The sequence below is a fragment of the Dromaius novaehollandiae genome, chromosome 3, assembly GCF_036370855.1.
Source record: "Dromaius novaehollandiae isolate bDroNov1 chromosome 3, bDroNov1.hap1, whole genome shotgun sequence".
Classification (NCBI taxonomy): Eukaryota; Metazoa; Chordata; class Aves; order Casuariiformes; family Dromaiidae; genus Dromaius; species Dromaius novaehollandiae.
In genome coordinates this window covers 23,244,815-23,265,946 of record NC_088100.1, presented here as the reverse complement: position 1 = coordinate 23,265,946, position 21,132 = coordinate 23,244,815, and the positions used below count along the sequence as shown (strand labels likewise).

The following is a 21,132-nucleotide window of genomic DNA, read 5'->3' as shown; positions in this document are numbered from 1 at the left end:
ACAGAGAGGTGTGGCTCACCCACAGCCCCCAGTCAGGGACCCAAGGGACAGCTGGGCAGCCAGGCTCAGCACCTCCTTCCTCAGGTCAGGGCTTAAAGCCAAATGACATTAAGCCAGGCTGTTGTGATTAGCTACAAAGGAATTGAGAAACAGGACACACATTTTTGCTCTTTCAACAGAAATGTTATTTTTCAGGTCACCTCCCTATCTGCATTTACATTTGTAGCTCCTACACTGAGGGCAAACCTAAGTTTCTTCCACATTTAGGTATTGCTAGCCCTGCCTGAGTTACACAAGGAAGACAGGTTTCAGACCTTCGGATCTTCTTCAGCATTCACCTGCAGATCTGTACAAAGGCAAATCCCTGTACCTGTGCAGAGCCAAAATCACTGACATGCATTTTCCTGGGCTCTTTTTATTCCCATATCTGTAATACATGATGTACTTTCGACAGATGTCAGCTTGGCCTTTTCTTGCCCTGCTGACAATGCATGGTCAGGATTACACCCAGCTTGCTCTTTGGAGGACCTCACACAGCTGACAAATTCAAGGAAAAAATGTGTTTAAAGATATGGGCTTAGACACCTGATGAGATATTGATGGTTTAACATTCTTCAGCATATCAGTTCTGGTGTGACTATCCACCTGCCTGTTAAGGTAAATCAGATCAGCTAAACCATAGCTTGGGGGTAACACTACCTGGAATTAGCTCATATTTGCTAATAAGATAACAGAGCAAACAAGTTCAGTTACCATGGCTCAGCAGACACATGGTAACTTGTTAAGCTAAAGTACGTTAATGGTGGGTAGGGCCTTTACTTTGTTCTGGTAATCATGTACGTTAAGCGTACATGGCACTAACCCATCATTGATTTTACAGCTACTTTTTGGACAGTAATTTTACCCTGAGCACAGTATCTTTCAATTGTGATCATTCCTTGTCACAAACTTTAATAACTGGGATATCCATAAACATTTGCTATTTGCTGTGATGTTATAAACATTCATGCAGTATCTTAGCTATGATTGCTTTTAAAGTATTCCTTTTCAGGGGAAGGAGAAAAAAGGTTTGTATGAGAGTCTTCAAGCTCACATTACAAAAGGAAACCAAGTAATTGCTGTTAGGCCCATTTTGCTTCCCTATGTCTTTGTTTATTCAAAGCCATAAATGGGGCCACCAGAAAGGTCAGGGAGCTGCAAATGCAATATCGAGATTTTCATTTCTGATGTATTGCTCAATCAAGCTGGGGCTGGTGGGGACAAATTCATTGGCTGAAAATGAAATAGCAAATTCTGTCAATTCCCAGAGGAAAGGTGTCCATCACTAAAAAACTTTTGCCTACTCTTTGTTGTCTCAGAATGAAAGGGCAAGAGGAATAAAATAACCTGTCAGCTTCTCAGGTTCTCACCCCATCAGAGTCAAGTCATATCAGCAAGGCAGTACTGGGAATCCTGCCTCCACATAGCCATTACTCGCCTGTGTAATTGGACATGGTTCCTGTGCTATCGGTCTTGCATTTCTTAAGGACATTTGTGAGTGTTTCACAATGCAAAGCTGTCTTTCTTCTATAGAAATCCATGAGTAAGACCTCCACACTTTTAGCAATTTGGTCTCCCAGTAATGGATTTTCCAATGGGTTTAAATCAGTGCTTAATTTCTGCTTTTTCAGGACAACGACAGTGATTAGTAGTAATGTTTGACTTCCAGTTCCATTTTTTATGCAGCTGTAATGCCGCCTGCATTTGACTGCTGCTTTAATGATTACTAATGATTTTGTTTTGTAAGTAATACAACTTTTTGCATTCATTCTCTGGACTCTGAGCAAAAAGCTAATTTGAGTAGAATTATGCAGTCTGTTCATACAAGACCTTCAGTTGGTTAAACTTTATTTTGAGTCAGAGCAATGAAAAATGCCAAAGTCACTGAAAACACACCACATTTTTATACATGATTGTTAGAACATGACTGAGTGAAAGTGGCAGCGGCTAAAACTAATTACAGCAAAATGACATCACCCATATAGAAATGACTTTCTAGTGCTGAAAGCTTTTAGCGGGTTAAAGATGCCTGCTGCTCCCTTAGTTCTCAAGTGTGAAATTATCTCCTACAGGACATCAGCGTGTATGATTACCTCTTGAAGTGCCAATGGCTGTGCTCTGCACTGTACACACAACAACAATCTCTTACTCAAAACATAATTCCCGGGCTTGCCTTATTGTATATAACAGCCACCTATATTGTATGTATATCCCAACTTCTCTGACTTCATGAGAAATTTTCACTCTTACTCCCTGATGGATAGATAAGTAAAGCTGGTTTTTGCTATTCAGGAAAATATCAACTTATTGAGAACTAATCTTTTTTGGCAGGAGTATATCCATTTCAATGAAAGCTTCCTCTTCCAGCCAAAGGGGGAAGGAAACCTGCCTTAGAAGAACTTGCTGATTTTGACATTGATTCAGAGCCTAGAAGGAGCAGCTGTCAGCTGTTACTTTATCTAGGTCAGGTTTAGGGTTAGAAAGCAAGTCCCTCACAACCTGACAAAGTGTTTTAAGAATCTTGATCTTCTAGCCTTATCTTTTCTAGTTTCCTCTGCTTGGAGCTGTTCAAATTAGTTTAAATGAGTAAATATTCATTAAGGCACAGAGAGGTTGATTCAGCTGTTCAAAAGTCTAGTAAACTGACCTGCCTAAATTATAAAAAGCAGAAGAATGTATTTAAGTTTCCCATACTGCCACCAGTGGCTATACTTCTCTTTTACTTCTCATGAGGGGAAAAAAAAATACCTACAAAACACTTCTGGAAATTAACTCACTAACCTACTGTTAATACTATATAAATGGACCTGTATATAAATGGAGTGGCAATGTATGACTGTGCTGTCAAATTGTATTGAATCCAAGAGCCATGATTAATTTGCATATATATTTCCATTTTTATGAATCTGCATTCCCCTGAAGATGCTTCTAAGACTAAACAGAACATGTAACAGCATGAATAAAAAAGACTTTAACATTTTGGTCTATAATAATACAACTTGTGAATAAGTCTTGGAGATTTGTATTTTGCTGTTTAATTATTTTATGGAATGTAATATTACTGCAAACAGAGTCTCTGGGACTCTTTCCCAGGTAGCCACTGATGCTTCCCTTGGTTGTTCTCCCTCTGCTTTTCTTTTATCCATTTGACTATAATCAGCAGGAAGATGGTACAACTTCCTGAAAGGAATGTATCTGGCTGAAAAATAAAATTCCCTTATAGCAGGACTGATCAGATTATAATACATAAATTTTATAGGAACAATGGTGGAAACTTACTGTTTGTTTGGCAAATGGATATTGGAAAAATCTCTAGACAATATACTAAGAAGGAGCATCATATTTAGAATAGATTACTAGAATCCTTCCTAGCTAGGATATTTAAAACATCCAGCTGTGGAGTATATGCATGACACTGTTACAGCTTCCCTGATCCCAAGGGCCACTGGTCTTTTTCACAGCTACCCCAAACTTTTAGCCAAGACTATTTTTCTCCTATTGTTGATGATTCACATCAAAAAATTACACATTTTGTGTGATATTATCCATTTTGGTCCATGAGGTCAAAAGATAGGGAGCTAACCTCCCAGAAGATAATTGGAAGGGTCTTTCATCATCTCAATTATACGTCCAGCCTACTTACATTGCTGGGACTTCACTACAGGTACCACTTTCTTCACTGACTTCCTTATTAGATTTTTTTACACATGTATTATTTTTCTTATGGTTCCAAATTATTCTTGGTAGTTCCTTTTTGAAGTTAACTTTCTTCTCAATAAGTCTCCACAGCTCACCTCTACGTGAAAGACTAGGCCTTATAAAAAGCCCTGTATGTCTGAAGCTTGGCTTTTCTCAGTACTTCAAAGCTGTGGATTATCTACTGAGAAAAACAAGAGGCATTCTTACTTTGTACTTGAGCTGTGCCTTAATTAATTTCCTCATTAAACTGTAAGTAATTAACATTCTCTGGCATTTAAACTGCATTTTTATATCAGTGTTTATTTATCTAAACATGTTCATCAGCTATAAACAGTGTATTTTGTTTCTCTTCATTGATCTTACATCCATTTTTCTGTTTCATCAGTCTGCATCTCCTATAACACATGATGTACCAATGCACCCAGAAAGTCAGTAGGCTTATTGAAACAGTTGGTTATGCACATACCACTGGTGAGAAAATGTTAATATCAAGAAAATTAGAAGAGAATATTATTTTGCCTGGATTCGTTGAAACGGGTGAAAAGCCAACATTTGTTTGAAAAATATTTAAAAAGCATAGTGCATGAGATAAAAACTAGTTCACAAGCAGATAAAAAAGAAATAGTTCATAACAATCAAAACCACATAAAGGTAGGCCTTTTCCATGGCAATACCAAAAAACGAATCTTGCTAATGCCAATGCTGCTCAGAAAAATATCCAACGCTTTCTGGCTCCTGTTCACTGGAGTCAAAATATTTTGTGGAGACATTTGGTCCCAACAAAGCTTCACCCAAACTCAGCAGGGGAAACAAATTCATTTCCTCTCGGCTCTGTCCCTCCGCTCCTTACTAGTGCGGCCGCAACCCGGGGACCCAGCCAGGTGGCAGTTGCAGCTCTGGGACCGTCACAGCCACCCAATACTGTGGAAGAATTCTGGTTGAAGAATTTCAAATTTGTTGCTTTTCACATTGAATTGGAATTAAATAGAATTTCAAAATCCTCCCTGAAATGAGTTTTAATCCCTAGTTGCAGTTACAGCTTTTACACATTTTAAATAATGTAGTGAGCTAGAAAAAAAAGGGAAGAAAATGCCCCTCCTGAAAAAAATATAATTAGAAGAACTTTTGTGAAGGGAAGCAGAAAAGAGGAACGCAGAATACAAGTAAGGATGTCTTTCAAAAGGAACTGGTATAAGTCTAAGAACCAAAGAAGCTATAAATGATTCTTCTTTGGGCATTAATCAGCAGAATCGATGACTGATGACTCACTGCATAAGAGAAACACCAGTTTATCTCTTTACTGTGTTCAATAATATCTGTATACCATAGCAGAACACAGTGATGCCTATCTCTTCTCACAGAGTCAAGAACAAGACAAATGGACAGAGTCAGGTATCCAGGATGTGTAAGAAGTGTAGGTAACCATATCTAGCTTGATTTAAGGAGCAGAGGGTCTTATTTTGTGTGTCCCATTTTATGTGTCTTGCTGTCTACTTAAAGACTAGCTATTACCCTTCCCTCTTGTTAAAAGCCTAACTGAGGACAACAGCCAAGACTTTCCAATTCAATAATCGATTAAAAAGCTTAAGATAAAAATGTAACTTAAAAAAAAAGTAGAAACTTTTATTATTGTTATTAAGTTTCAAGTATCTTTTTGTATTCTATTTGGCATAAATATAGTCTTTTTGGCCAAACTGAACCTGTCATTTCTTCAATTGACAATGACTTCTGCTTACTGAATTAATGTGACCTTATTTACATTTTTGTGTCTTTTGCATTGCTATGTGTGAGTTACAAAGTTGCAGTAGGTGGTGTTATCATCTGCTTTTTGATTTTCTGCTTTTAATCATTAGCAATAAAAATAGAATTTAGTTTGCTACATGGCTGGACTTCTGAGACTGCTGTCTCCAGATATGCCAACTGTCTTATTTTCTGTAGGCAAAGCCAACTTTGTGAGAAAACAAACAAACAAACACAGAAACAGAAGACAGCTTTTCAGAAGTTTAAAATTTTGCTTAACTTGTTTTCCAAGTAACTAAGTCAATGGAAAAATATACTATGGAGGTAATACTCTGCATTAGAAATGACTCACCAGACAAACAATAGGCCTTTTCTATTCACGCTTTCTTAGATCTCAAATTATGTATCCAACTACCCCTTAATCTGAGTCACTACTGATTTACGGTAATATTTACATGCAACTTGCCATCACTGTGCATTAAAAATGAACTAACCGAGAGGGAATGGGGTCAGTTCATAGACCTTTTTTACTCACCTCCTTTTATCATTTCCTCATTTTAGTACTCTCTTTTCCCTCCTATTATGATATTCCTACTGATAACTCCTCTTCATGATTCATACAGCTTACACTCTAATGAAATACCTGGAACCTGGTTTTCGCTTTCTGAGCATTGCTCTGCTGGCCTTGTGTACTGTCTCCCTTCTCCCTCCTGTGCTAGTCGGCTATTCCGCCTGCGACGTGATTGTGGCAGGGAGCTGATTTTCTGCATTTGTAGGGTGCTTAGGGCAAAAGGGCCACAATGGAAGACTTAGAGTGTTACCTCACTACAAATAACTGGAGCAAGGACAAGGCAAAGTACAGAGCCTTAAAGGCAAGATAAAATAAGTTAATCATGCTCTGTAAGGTATGGAAATGCGTGAAGGGGAGAGGGGAGAATGTTGCTCTGGTCACTAGAAGAGAATCTCATGATGAAAGACCTCTTCCTTCATAAAAAACAAACAAACAAAAAAAACCCAAATATAAGATGATGTCAACGACCAAAGTGGAAGGAAAGGACAGACAGGAATCAAACACAACACTGACGGAAAGTCTGAAATGATTAAAAACATGAAGGCTTGAGTTATGTATGGTTGAGCAACCAGAAAGCTGTAAAAAACAATGTGCAGGGTTTTATGCAGACCATAGGCTGCAAATTGTGCACCTGGAAGTTGCAGAAAGTTTTAGCTTTTATCAGGTAGGAATGGATGGAAGATTCCTGTATCTTTTTTTAAAAATGTAGATCACCTGTAGATAATGAATCATAGTGTAGAAAAAGCTACATGAGAATTCACTTTGCAAAGATTTTGCTTCCTAAGAACTGCTTCTGAATGTGAAAAAAGGTGCACCTACAGTCCTGGAAAAATAATGAAAGGAAAAACAATAGATAGGAAACCTTAAGCATAGTTCTCATAGATGACTGTCAGTGGAGCTAAAGGGCTGAATAGCAATGGACACAGTCTGATGAAATAAAGGAAGGGTTTGCATTGCAAGCTTAAGTATTAAAGTATGATTTTTGCTTTAGCTATTCTCTGAAGATCTGAGCTGTCCTTTCTGTTGCTAGACCATAATGGAAAATTTGACATTTCAGCATCCTTTTTCTTAAATTTCCTGTGATAAATATTTCATTTTAATATGCAAAACTGAGTTCAATGTCCTCTTTTCAATTTTCAAGAGACAGGTGAGCACCACTGGACATGCTTTCAGCATGTCCTGGTCTTTCAAGGTGAGATGAACTAATATCCACAACTGCAGTTAAGTTTCTGGGAAAAAAAAAAAAAAAAGAATGCAGAAGTGGCAGCATCTGGGCAAATGACGGAAGACTGTGAATCAGGAACTCATGGATCCTAATTACTGTTTTTGCTGCAGGCTTGATTTGAAAACCTTGGGCAAGTCAGAGTCTTTCTGCCTCAGCTACTCCATCCCTGCAGTGTTAAATATAGCTGTATTCCTCAAAGACAACTCCTGAGTTTTTATTTTTGAGTTTATTCGAGTCTTCCCTGCCAAAGTGGCTGCAATGGGCCCACGGCAAGCAGCACTGCGGAGCTGGCGGGGAGTAGGAACGCTCGCGGGTGGGCTGCGTTCATCTGGCCTCGTGCTGCTGCTGGTGCCAGCGCTGCAGCGAGGCCGCGGCCGCTCCCAGGGACCTCGGCAGTGGATGCCCTCGGCCCACCTCTAAACTCCAGCTACCCCTCTTGGCCTTACAGACTTATAAATAGAATTGTTATAAATATAGTGGTTATAAAATACAATATAAGGCATATATTAGTCATGTGCTGTTTCCACTTTTCCATCCTAGATACGAAAACACATATATTCTAGGCATCCTAGCATCCTGTGACACCTCATTCAAAATCAGTAGGGACAGAAATTTAAATCCTGTTGAATTCTCTTGGATACAGGATTTTATTTCACTCATACGCTGCTATTTATAGATCGGAATAGTGATATGGAGATCTTCAAACATATCGGAAGAGATGCTCCCAGTAATAAAGACACTGCAAATTAAAGACTAGATCCAGCACACACCAAAATCTGTTGGTAGTTACAACGCTTCAGCAACAGTTGGAAAAAAAGCCATGTGCAAAACAAACAAAAGAATGAAACAAGGGGACCAATATGCTTTTCATTTAAATTAGAAGTAATTTAAAGAGAAGCTGATAACACAAAGTATTAAAAACATGTTGTTATTCACCAATTCCATATTTTACTATAAAAGCTAATTGTTTTTCTTTCACAAGGCTATCTGTATAGGAACATTTGAATTTGATTTTTTCTTTTATCTGCTGTCAAAATTTCAGTTTGCACTGAAGTTGGTGATGGGAGAGATTTTCAGCACATTTAAAGCTGACTGAATTACTCCAACAGTAAAGATAATGGGAAGAAATCAGACTTGAGAATGTATTCAAATACCGTAGAAAAATGCATGTGTTACCACTAAAAAGCAGTAGGCACAGCTCTATGACATTAAAATCTCTCATTTCAGTGTCCTGCGAGATAGACTTTTGGCTGGAGGTAGGGGGAAGGGTGGGAATAGGCAAGCATAAATTAATTGAATTAGCTTCTATTTTCAGGTGAGAATCAGTCACACTTAGAATCTATTTTCCATAATTATTATATATGCTTTTGTTAGTCCTAGACTAAGGTACCATGCTGCCCAAGTCAATATATAAACTCTTTTTCCATGGCACCATTTGCCTTCCAATGCCACTTGTTCTGTGTGCATTATTAGAAAATCCTGAGAAACGCTGCATCTCTGTATCAGTACTGAGCCATCATAAGCTGTGGGAAGGTGGAAACAAAGCAACGCCCGATTTCTTGGGTCAGCACTTTGTTTGCTTGTTTTCTGAGCTCTAAACTATCCTTATTCTTCAGTAATAACCAAATCACTACATTTTATTCCCAGCACTGTAATATTTTTCAGGCTAAGACTACCATGCTGCATACAAAGCAAGTTAGATAGATCAGAAATGGTACCTATGAGCTCTAACTACACTAATAAATTAAACAATGCCCAGAGACATTCCCAGGTTCTGGTGTGTAGTGGTTAAGTTGTCTATACTGCCATCTATATGGCTAAATTGTTAGGTTGGTCTGCATTGTCTTTTTGCCTGTGCCACCTAGCACAGTCCTAAAACATTCCCAGCAATGATAGGGGAATCAGAAGCTTCCAGGGACATGAGCAGTTCCCTGTCACTCTCGATATGCAGTTTGCAGGCAAGCACCCATCCACGCGGGCAAGTTTTGCAGATTTACTAGAATAAAGGTAGATCAGACCATACCAGCAGGCTTCAGTGCCCAGCACTGTTCCTGGGCATGTTTAGTTTACTAGTATATAAGCAGCTATGGTATATGTGCAGGAATGTTAAGGGCAGGAAATAGCACTTAGCCACCCGACCACACACTATTTAAAGGCACACAACTGCCAAACATCGGACTATAATTCTTTATTCTTTTGGAAGATCCTATGGGTGAGATTTGATTCCTAACTGCACATTTAAGGTAGGTGTCTACATGTGTGTAGGGCATCTGAGCTGCCATATACTCAAAGGACATTTATTCAATACCGTCAATGGAGTCTGCATTGTGAGCTGAAGAGTCTTCCAGGCTCCACTGATGAGATCTTCATTGATTATAATCAGAGCTTGGACATCTAGCTCTTATGTAGACACCTATATGTGACATTTTAATCATGAAATGAGTTCCACCTAACACATTCCTGCTTGCTGGAAAAGCACAGAGTAATGTTCTTGATTTCAAAATTGCAAGTGAAGCTACAAAACAGAAAGATGAATCAACAAAACACATTCTTTCCTCCTCCCATCCTATCCGTATCTTCTCCAGACTTTTCCCCTGGGGCTGGGACTCTGCCCATTTCTTGAGATTCTCTCTGTGTTTATCATGTTCCTTAATTAATAGTTTTTTCTTCTATGCTAAATAGCTTACTGCTGTTCCCATTTTGAAGCGTTTCAACAGTTTATAAATTCTATACATTTGAGATGTATTTTTCGGTACAGACATTTGGTTGTGCTCACATTCTTCAGTTTCCATTACATGTTCCTGGCCATGTCAGCTCCTTGCTGGAGCCTGCGCTCAGGTGTGGTCCCTCACCTGACCATGCAGCTAACATGCTTCTACCTGGGAACATGCCAGCTGCAAGCACAGGAACACAGGCTGAAGCACAGGTCAGCACAGTCCTGCGATTTGGTAGGTGATGTAGGCTGGGTATGGGAATGCCCTGAAACCACCCAAGATATGGATGGTTAAGAGCTCCAGGCTGGCCACTTCTGATCCTGCCCCACTGACATAACCATTCTGCTGTGTGCAGGTGAATTTTCATTTGACTCTATGGCATTGTCATTTCTGGACTTTCCATTTTGGGAAATTTTTATCTGCTGCATTTTATTTAATAGTTGATGATTGCATCATGCTTTTTGTAAACAACCCTAAAATTAACAAATAGTACGATGGTAGTCAAAAGATTGGTTGAGTATGTCTTATTCTTTTGGTTAGGCAGTACTCATGCGGGAGATACCAAACCACAAGTTATTCAAAGTACACAAGTGCTGCTTTTTTAAATACTGATATGTAATGATTTTCGTAATAAATTACTTTTGAAGTTCAACATGTATGAAAAGTAGCTACTTGTTACTATTAAACTGCTAAATCAATCTTAGCCAGTACTTCTTTGATGACCATCACCCAAAGCATTTTAAAAGATTAATATATAAGAAAAACGTGTGTCATTAGTAAAACCAGATAACTTTATTTTTTAACAAAGGCTCAACTTACATTGACTGATTTTCATTACCCTTGAATTGAAAATTAATTTATTGCTCAAATGATTTTGTAATTCCTAAGATGATATTATTACAAGTGTCTGACTGTGATCAGGCAAATAGTGGCATCCTGACCTATTCATAATACTTTTCAAATATAGGGTAATGTCTGATCTCTATGGGCTACGTAGCAATAAAAAAAAAAAAAAAAAAAAAAAAGGACAAAAAGAGCTGGATACTCCCAGTGGAGACCCTTCCAGTTATCCAATCAGTTAATGTTCTTGAGGGCTAGCCTAGTCATAAATACATGTATTTTTATGTAATTTAGTGACAGGAGTGCATGATTATCACATTGACAGTTTCTCTGGCAATATATTTGCCTTGAGCAATTTATGTTTTCTATAATGAGAATCCTGGCCATTTTATTACATTTGGCACAAAGCACTTAGATAATATTCAGAGTCTGCAGAGCAGCATAAGATAAATACTCTACCATTAATGGTGTCGCTTTTCCCAACTACATTTACAAGCACTCAGCTGTGCTACAGCTGTTACCAAACTCTCACTAAAGAAACCAAGCAATTCTCCCTCTCCCCTCCTAATCTGCATTAGATTTTTTTCTATTCTTTTCACAGAAAATTAATCCTTTGGCCTGTGAAAAACATGAGCATGGAGATAAAGGCAATCTGTGCTAAATTACATAGTGTTCTAAAAAGTATCCTCCACTTCTTTCCTTATTTTTCCTTCCTGCATTTTCTTTGCTAATAGAAATACAAAACTGAAAGCCGGGGAGAGTAAGAGTCTCAGAAACTTTCTTTGTGATAGTCTTCTTTTGTACAGCCATTAAGTACTGTCTGCTTCATCTCTGTGAACAACTTTATATACTTTTGTATTACCCTTATAGAGTTTATTTTTGTTTATAAATGATAATGTCCTGAGAAGAAATAAGGTCCATATCATTGTTAGGGCACTAGTATATACGTGAGATACTACAACTGAAGTACTCATTTTGGCAGACTTCCTGTTAAAAACTTAGAGGAGTAACTCTCAGGGCTAAATTTACAAAAGGACCTAGATACTCAATTTGGTCTGATCTTTTAGTATGTGCCTATATACATACATACATACATACATATATATTGCCTACAACTGACCCTATTTATATAGGCAGAAGTCCAAACATTCAGCTCTCAGATCCCCACTCAATTGCCCATCAGCATCTATGTTGCTATATCTAATGTACCCTGATCACCAAACATTTTGTCACTGACTTTGTTTGTCTTGAACATGTTGTTGTAGGTAGTGCATAGGGAGTACCTATACTACCTTAGGAGACAAAGCAGGCAATTTTCACCTACTTAACCCATTCCCTCAAACTCTACTCTTACTGTTCTGCACTGAGCTGCCAGATTACGATATCCATAAATTTTCCTGTCTTAATACTTGAAATGCATTAAATATTATCCAATGACAATACAACAATGGTCCTGTGACCAAGAAATAAATAATGAATGTAATAATACTCTCATATTTTCTCTTTTCATCACCACATCTCAAAGTGCTAAGAAATTTGGGGTCATTATTCATATTTTATGAATCAGGAAACAGTAAGGAAAGTATCTTGCCTGAAGTCATGCAACAGGCTACTTGAAAAAACAGGTCTTGTGAATCCCTGTTAGTTCACTTAGATAAGCAATGAACACATAGGAACTGTTAAAGACAGAACCTTTAAGTCAGTTGCTCTTCATAGACTCATAAATAGTCTTTAGTTATTTCTCTATTTCAGCAAAGAAAGCACATAAAAGGATTTACACTTGTTCTTTTATGTCAAATGGAAATCTGCGATTTGGGATGCTTACCATTCAGATGAGAAAGAAGCACAAAGAAATTCAGTTAAGGTAATTGTATATCCCAAATCCCTTTCACATCCTATTTGAGACACACAATACTTGGGCTTTTATAGGAAACTCAGAGGAAACACTTGAGCTCAAGAAGTTGCTGTGTCTTACTCCCATTTGCACCAGAACTGTTTCCTTGTCTTGGCTCATTCAGTGTCTGAGTATCTATTTATAAGCTGACATGTGTTTACTTGCCATCCTACATGGCTTATGTTTGTAAGACATGAAAAGCAATTAGCATGGTGATGAGTTTGACCTAATAAGCCTATTGCGTGGGAGGATCGGCATGGTGTTAGCCACATTTATGCAGCTTTCATTTGCCCTGAAGTAGGACAGAGCAAGCTTGTATCTACATAGAAAATACTCTTTTAGACCCAGAGCCAACAACTGACTGTCAGCTTCATGCAGAGGTTCGGTTTATATTGCAGTCAGCAAACAGCCGGTATTTCTAGCTGCATTGCTGCAGTTGTAAAACACTCAGCACAGGGTATAAAACAGGTATATTGCGAGAGCCACATGGAGCTCTGGCTCACTGGGGCTGCTTTGCAACCAGGACTTGCAAAAACTAGTTTAAAGGTGGCTTAAGATGTGTACATTAAATACAGTAAGGATGTGACTTGCAGAGACATTAGAGCAGCGCAGACATACAAAGAAAGACTCATTCTGACCATTTATTATCTGGATGCAGCATCCAAATGATGACTTCATTACTTCAAAATTTGATAGGGTGATTAGTCTTAACTGACTTCTTCAAAGAGTAACTACCTTTTGAAGTGGCTTCGAGCTTTTGCACACATCTCTGTAAAGCACCCATCACAGCCATTTCGAGGAATCATATGAGGATAACACACATAAACTATGTCTTGCAGGCTCAAATCCACCTTAGGACGTAAAAATATATCTCTTGCTGAAATCAATGGAGTTGCACATGGGCCTCACACTAAGCAAAGGAAAAGAGTCCTCATCTTGAGCTTCCTATTGCACACATCTCTAAAGCTCCTCCCTGATTATATGTTGTCTAGATATTTTATGTTTTCCCAAGAAATTATGTTAGAAAAGCTTTCAAGAAGTTATGCTACGGCACACACCTGTCATAGCCAGTCTGTAACACGCACTGCTTAAATAAGGCTGAAATGGCACAGCTTTATAAAATGGCTCTATTAAGAATAACATAGGTACCTCACCACATGTAGAAAAGTACCAGGAAACTATGAAGTTACATGTTTGAATACTCCTTGATGGTACTGGGAGGACACGCTGGGTGCTGCCTCTGCTGTCCCGGGCAGGCTGCCACCCTACCTGGGAGTCCACAGGAGTCCCAGAACGGCAGAAAAGACCTTGACTGACTCCAAGCACAGCACCTCAGCTACCAGAGAGCATCTCCCACACCAGGAATGGTAGAACAGCAAAGCTATTCAATGTATGCCAAGAGGAAATGGGCTATAGTTGTTTTTCAGCTATGAGGACGTGTCTCTAAACTAAAAAAAAAAAAAAGAAAAAAAGAGAAATTCCAAAAGAACTGCTTGACAATGGCATCAGTAAAGTGATGATTCTGACTAGTCTCCCCATGACATCTTTCTTCGTCTTCTCCCTGCATTCTCTCTCTCACACACACACACTCACACTCCCCTTAAAATTTCAATTGATTAAATCCACCACATTTTACATACTCAGTGGAAAAAAAAAATCATCCCAAACTGTTTCTCAGTATTGGCTCAGGAAGTTTGGTTAGTCATCCTCTTCTTTCTCATAAAAAATATTTTTAAAATGCAGTTTGGGCCTTAATTTTAATCTGCATTGGAACGAAACTCAGATATTTCAGAATTTGTCATGAGAAACATGATATGGAAACACTGCTGCTAGAGAATAGCCAAAAGGAAAATGGTTGGATGCCCAGCTTAGTATCTATACTCTGCTTGCTTTGATGCAGGGACTTGACTCCACATATCTCCGTGACAGCTGAGTACTCTAACCACCAGGCTACAGTTATTTTCTCTCCAGTTGGAACTGTTCCATCTTGTTTAAATAATTAAGTATCCAGTGACCCATGAAGAGTGTGTCTTTCTAATCTAGTGGCTAGGGCATTCATCTGGCAAACTGACCTGTTGATGTGATAAGAGAGCATTCTGCAAAAGCATTTACAGCCAATTTATCCCTAACAAAAAGGAGAAAGTTTTTCTTCTCATCCTGGCATTAGTTCTCTCAACAGCCGCCTGTCTCCTAATCCAGTGATGCTCAGGGGCTGCTACAGTGCTGGTAGGTTAGCAAGAACTCTACACAGTGCATTGATACAGTTAAAAAAAAAAACCCCAAAACAAAAAACCTTCCCTGGAAAGACTATAGAAGGAACCAGAAAATATCACTTTAATCATAAAATGGAGTTTTAAAAAAATTACTTCTGAAATTCTAATTATGATCTTTTTTGGAAATGGGCTGGGGAAAAGAGTATATACAATGTTTCTATCTCTCATATGGTACCAAGTACCTAAAAAGCAATCTTGAGGAATTCTTAGAACTCTTTAGCAGGCAGAACAACCCATTAGATCCAAAAATGTCTCCATATAGTGGAGCTGTGGGTCATGAAATTTGGTCCCTGCTCCTGCAGGAAATGGAATTATATGCAATCCTGTTGTGAACTTTATTAAGTAAGAAATATATCAGAAACTCTACAAAATCACATATCTAGAGCAAGAAAAAAAGTTTGGTAGAGGACTGGCATGTGGCTACAACCTGTCCCTCCCCAGATCAATGCACCACAAGCATGGCAAACCAGCCCCGTGCAGCTGCTCACTTTGCCAGCCCCTCGGCAAGGTCTACGCTCTAACTGAAGGGCAAAACTGGAAACAAAGCATAGCCCATATTTATGCCACCATGGAATCAACCCGTTCCCAAAGATTTTTATCTAGAAACTTATTAAGAGGACCAGGGTGGGCACGAAACCGTAGCTCCAATGCCCTCCACGGGATTTAACTGTCAGCACGCTTGCTGGCAAGGGCTTATGCCTTCCCACCTCGCACCCAGGCAACACTTGGCCATGTGTCAGGGCCTTTCTCCATCGGTATTTTGGACAAGATCACCCTGTGCTGAGAGGGAAGGGAGCTTAGCCACTTACTCTGGTCCACTTTATTTGCTGCAACAGATTGAGTTAAAGAGGTAAAACCGACAGCCCATGCGGAGCTGAATGCCGTTCAGGGACTCGTGGTACCTGTTGCTATTTCAGCTTGGTTTCAAGCGCAGCCACGTGCGCCTTTGGGATGAAGGGCTGCAGTGACCCGCTGCCGGTCCGCAGCACTGGGAAGAGCTGGGGCCGCCGGTCATCCGACGCTGCCTCCCCCCGCGGTCACTCAGTGGGGCAGCTGAGCCATCCCGGAGACTGCTGCTTGGGGAAGGCTGTGCATCATCCAGCCTTAATTAGTCCCCCACCTCCTGCTCCCATGTGGCAGGGTGGCCAAGTTAGAAAAACTCTACATAACATATTGAAACAAAATTAAAAAATGCAGCCCTAAAAAGGCTACAGAAAGTCTAAGACTGACAGCTTGGACAGATTCTGTAAACCTCTCCCCATTATTTTTCCCCGTGCCTGAGGCTGGCTTATTTTCCTGTGTGCAGTTAGTTGTTCGGGAAGTGGCATGAGGCGCAAGCCATGCAATGGTTGCCATAGAGAGAAGCGGCAGCTTGCACTTTATTTATTTCATTTCTTTCTGAATGGCAGTATGCTGCAGTACGTAAAATCTGCATGACTTGCTAGCACACCGGATACTGTGAGCCTGGGCATGTATTAATGTGTAGCCTGTCTTTTGAGAAGCGCAGCAAAGAGCTGAGCCTCATTTGCAGCTGACTGTGTTTCTTTTGGGGGACTGAATTTCCCTGGAGATTCATGGCTGAAATGTTCACTGAGGCAGAATTAACAGTTACCTCAATTAAATCATAATTTTTTTACCTGATACAAGGACACCTTATGTCAGCTGTTAAATATGCAATTTCAATGCGACTTTCATGAGTGAATGGAGCATGGTCTTTTTATCCTTATTTATTTATATAGCAACTAGATTTCTGCAGAATCCTTCCTGCCTCTGTAGAAGGACAGAATTTGCAGAGGAACATTTATAATTAATTAACAATGAAAGATGCTGCTGAATTTTATCCTTCAGCATTACAGTAAATCTTGTCAGGCTAAAGTGGCACAGGAGCAACATGTACAAATATGTGAAGACCACTTTATTTTTTCACCTATTACATCCAGGGATGCCAGAGCAGTGTACAACTGTTTTTAAAAAAAAAAAAAAAAAAGTGAACAGGATAATTAATCCCTTTGCCTTCTTTCACTCTCTCTCCCCCCAACTTTTTGAAACTTTCAGAAAGGTTATTGCCCAAAACTAAAACCCACAGGAATATAGTGAGTCTTTAACTGTAGCATTGTCAAGACAAAGTAATTGTTTGGAATTATATAGGTTGTGTCACAGCTCAAGATCTGGACACGGGTGGTAGACTTTGGTCTATCCAGATACTACAATTCGCACTGTTTTATACTGAAAACATAGGTAGCTTATAGTTACTCTTTTATAAACATAAATTAAATTAAAACATTTACAGGAATGTAGTGCACTCGATTTAAATACAGATTCTCAAACTCTCATCTTCTTTTTGGGCAGACTTGGCTACCCATGACGCAATGTCTGGACGGGCCAGAGCACACTTCCTCCACCCAGCATATCTTATCTAGTGTTCTCTGCATGCCCTACTGCCTATGAATCTGCATGCAAAAAGAATAATAGAAGCTCTGTGGGCCAATGATTATGTCTTTTTTTCCTATTTTGTACCTATTATATATTGCCAAGTTGCTTTAACAGTGCTAGTTATCTTTTAATTGGTTCAGTAGGTATTACACAGTTTAGTCATATGCATTGATGATTAATTAAGCCAGCTCATATCTGTATTTAAATTCAAATCTAACAAGAAATATTAAATTTTGTCCTTCTCTACAAGTTGAAATAGAGGGATAATCAAAGGATAAAATAATAGAAAAAAATCTTGTTCTCAGCTTATAAAAGGGCGGAAATTAATAGATTCTTTCTGATTGGTGACTCTACGCTATGGGAGTTATTTTATGATCCATACACTTGAACTGTATCATAGAATTAATTTTAAAGTCATACCTTTCATTAGTACAATGCATGTATTTGCATAATGTCAAAGAAATAATATCAAGCCTTCATTGTCATGAGAGCCTTACCTAAGGAGGTTATACGGCCTGCTGTCCTTGCGTGGGATAATAGGCAGTTTTTCAGCGCTAGGGACTTTTACCCCAGTCCTGCATAAAGTTAACACTGAACTTTCCAGAAATTCACCTAACAGTCTTACTCCGCTGAAGCAAACATATATCAGAAAAAAAGTCCTTGAAAGAGTTAGTCAATAAAATGTCAGCTGTACAAGGTGTTGGAGACTGTAAAGGGAAACAAACCCATTTAATGAGTACGAATGTTTTATCATACTGTGTGTCACTTGGTGCGACCTAGATTTTAGCAAGTAAATATGAGATTCAGCAACCTTAAATATGGAGATTAATAGAATCAGATGCTAAGAGAGATCCAGAAATTATCCAGCATCTTCTGGTCTTCACTAGTAGCTTCTTGTTTGGCCACAAAATCCCCCCTGAGTCTACACTCAAGTGGTTATGCTTTTGGAAAATGATCATTGGAGAACTAGACATCTGACACCCAGCTCAGCCCCACTACAGTCTCAAGTTCACCAGCCAGGTGCCTGATTTTTGTCTGAATTTCCATGAGGGCTTGATCTTCTACAGGAACCCCTGACAACTCACACCCACAGCACTGGGCTCAGCACCAAGCACACTACCACAGCCACTTTCATGCAACAGGCAGAAACCCTAGTCATCGGCAACTAGGAGCTGGTTTGCAGCATCACCTACTCTTTCCATTTCCTTCTCTGAATCCCCCAGCACATACCAGCCCCTGATCACCTCCACTCCAGAGGCGGCCACACGGGACTCGAAGTTGACACCCTCCACCTGCGGAGTGGGGCTGGCCAGGTCCCCACTGAGGGTTGCCATTTGAGAATCTGCCCCTGCATCTAGTGACACACAGAATATTGACAGCAAAAATCACCACCCTATGAAACAGCCCTGGCTTCGGTCTTTATTATTTACTGAAACCTTTCAGAAGGAGAGCCTAACGTTTGACTTCTCTAGGTTATGCTTACAAAGCCCAACAGTGTGCAACCAGCTGAGTAACACAGTTAACAGATTGAAATTGCAAACAGAAGGTCCCCAGGCTCTCCCCAGACAAGTTCCCATAGCAGGTGATATGTCGGAACATCAGGAGACTTGAACAGATTTTCTTTTTCTTTTTCTTTTTTTCTTTTTCTTTTTTTTTTTTTTTTTTGCTTTTCCCTGATATTCCACTGTCATCCAGAGGTGAAGTGCCTTGCTGAAGCCTGTGCTGTTAGAGACTAGCAGCTTGCAAAGGGTTAAATATATTAGCCACTCTATTCAAGAAAGGAGCAGAAATGAGAAAGGCAACTAGAGACTCGTTAGACCAACCTATTCTCAGAGCAAAACATTCATATCAATCATTAGGGAAAACAGGGCGTACTGCTTAGAGGATGACAGGCAGAAAAAAAAATCCCCAACTCCAACAAAGATTTATTGGCTAGACAAATCCAAGCAAGTTCTTTGAAAGGGTGACCAAGAAAATAGATGGCAGAAAGGTGATGAAAGCAATCTGTCTGTATTTCACCCAGGCATTTGATAAGCTGTCACATCAGAAATTGGTGGGGAAAATGAGAAGACAGGAACAAGTACTATATTGACATCATTGATTAAAAACTGGCTGTCAGCCAGAAACAGGCAATGTTAAGTATCTGAGGTGACTAGTTAAAAAGGTGGGTCTTGACAGGGGGTCTTGACACGGCCATGCCCCAACATCTCAGCTCATCCTGAAATTCTTTCACTATATTTTATGTGTGATTTCTTAGGATTTATTTCAAAGGAATTTAAAAAAAAAGAGAAATGAGTGGAAACCTTATAAATGAGAGCTGTAACTCCTTCTATGATTTTTACTGCAACTGAGAAAAGTATCTAGACTCCCCCCATGTTTTTATTTTCTCCTCCTCATATTTCCAGTTAATGGCTTTATTCCTCCTCACACTCTGCAGAAGTAATTTCTCTCTGAAGACTATATAAAAAGACTAGAAAAAGGGCAAAAATCAATCTTTTGAATTCTATGAAAATCAGGAACAGGTTATGGGAAATTATGATTGAGGATCAGGACCATGCTGCACATGCTGCACAAAATGCTCAGGAAGACAAGCAGTAAATTCTGTTTCACTAAAGTCAAAGCAAAGTCACCCCATTGATTTTAATACAACATAAAAATATTTTACTCTTGCTCCCTACCTAAAGGTCTCTCAGGCTAAAGCCCTAATAGGGAACCTCTGGCATGTCTGGAGAGCCAGCTGAAATCCAGAGTGCATCAAGAAAACAAATACAACAAATTCAGGGCAATCTTGGAATTTGTCTAAACCCGAAGCAGAAATAAATTAAGTGAAGAAGTCTGAGAATCTGTTGGGATTCAAAATAAAGGGCATGTTTCTACAAAATCCCTTTCACTTCACTCTTCTTCCTGCACTTTGTGTACAATTCCCTATTTGTTTCAGTGGAACAGCAGCATTTCAGTTTTTAAGAGGTGTTTGTAACCCAGGATCAGATCTCATATGACCTGTCAATTTTTTAATAACATATCTTCAGTTTACACTCAGACTTCATGTAAAATTGGAAATCTAAAAAGATTAAAGCAATTGTGACAGTTTAAAGGAAAGTGCACTTGCCTAAAACATCTTCACTTTTTCTCCTAGACTTATATCAATAATACATGTATAAAACATATTAAGAATGACAAAACATAAACATATCACATACAATGTCTTTCTCTGCTGCAATCTGCTAAGTAATTGAATGATCATGAATAACAGCTTCAAAAGCTATGTGAGGATATATTTCCCACTAGCTGAGCAATATTATATGAAGAGCTTTAATTTAGTCTTAAGACGATACACTTAGAGTTATTACTTATATCTGAAGATCTGATCAAGATCCTGAAAGACCAGTGCACAACGTAATCTTTCAATGTATCTTTTGTACAACTGAAATAAAAGACAGTGAATGTGAGAGTTACACATTTCAGGTTTACAATACAGAAATTTCGAAGTGTGGTCTAGCTCAGGATATAGAAGTTATTAGACAATGAAAAAATGTGTTTTCTTCCTTCCCTTACTTTTTCCTCCATTGAACATGAAGACTGATTTTCTACTAGGGTCATGTGGAGCTACTGCAATCAGCACTACTACTATCGGCAACACCACAAATGATGCTTCTGTTTAAAAGGAAAGGAGTAACTGTAATAACTCCCTGATAGTAAAATCG

At 39.0% G+C, this 21,132-nt stretch overlaps 1 protein-coding gene across 4 annotated transcripts in view; it reads right to left on the bottom strand.

Annotated features, from left to right (window-relative positions):
* Window positions 1-21,132, bottom strand: part of DLGAP2 (DLG associated protein 2) — a 467,574-nt gene that overhangs the window by 122,290 nt on the left and 324,152 nt on the right. The gene's annotated exons all lie outside the window — the stretch shown is intronic.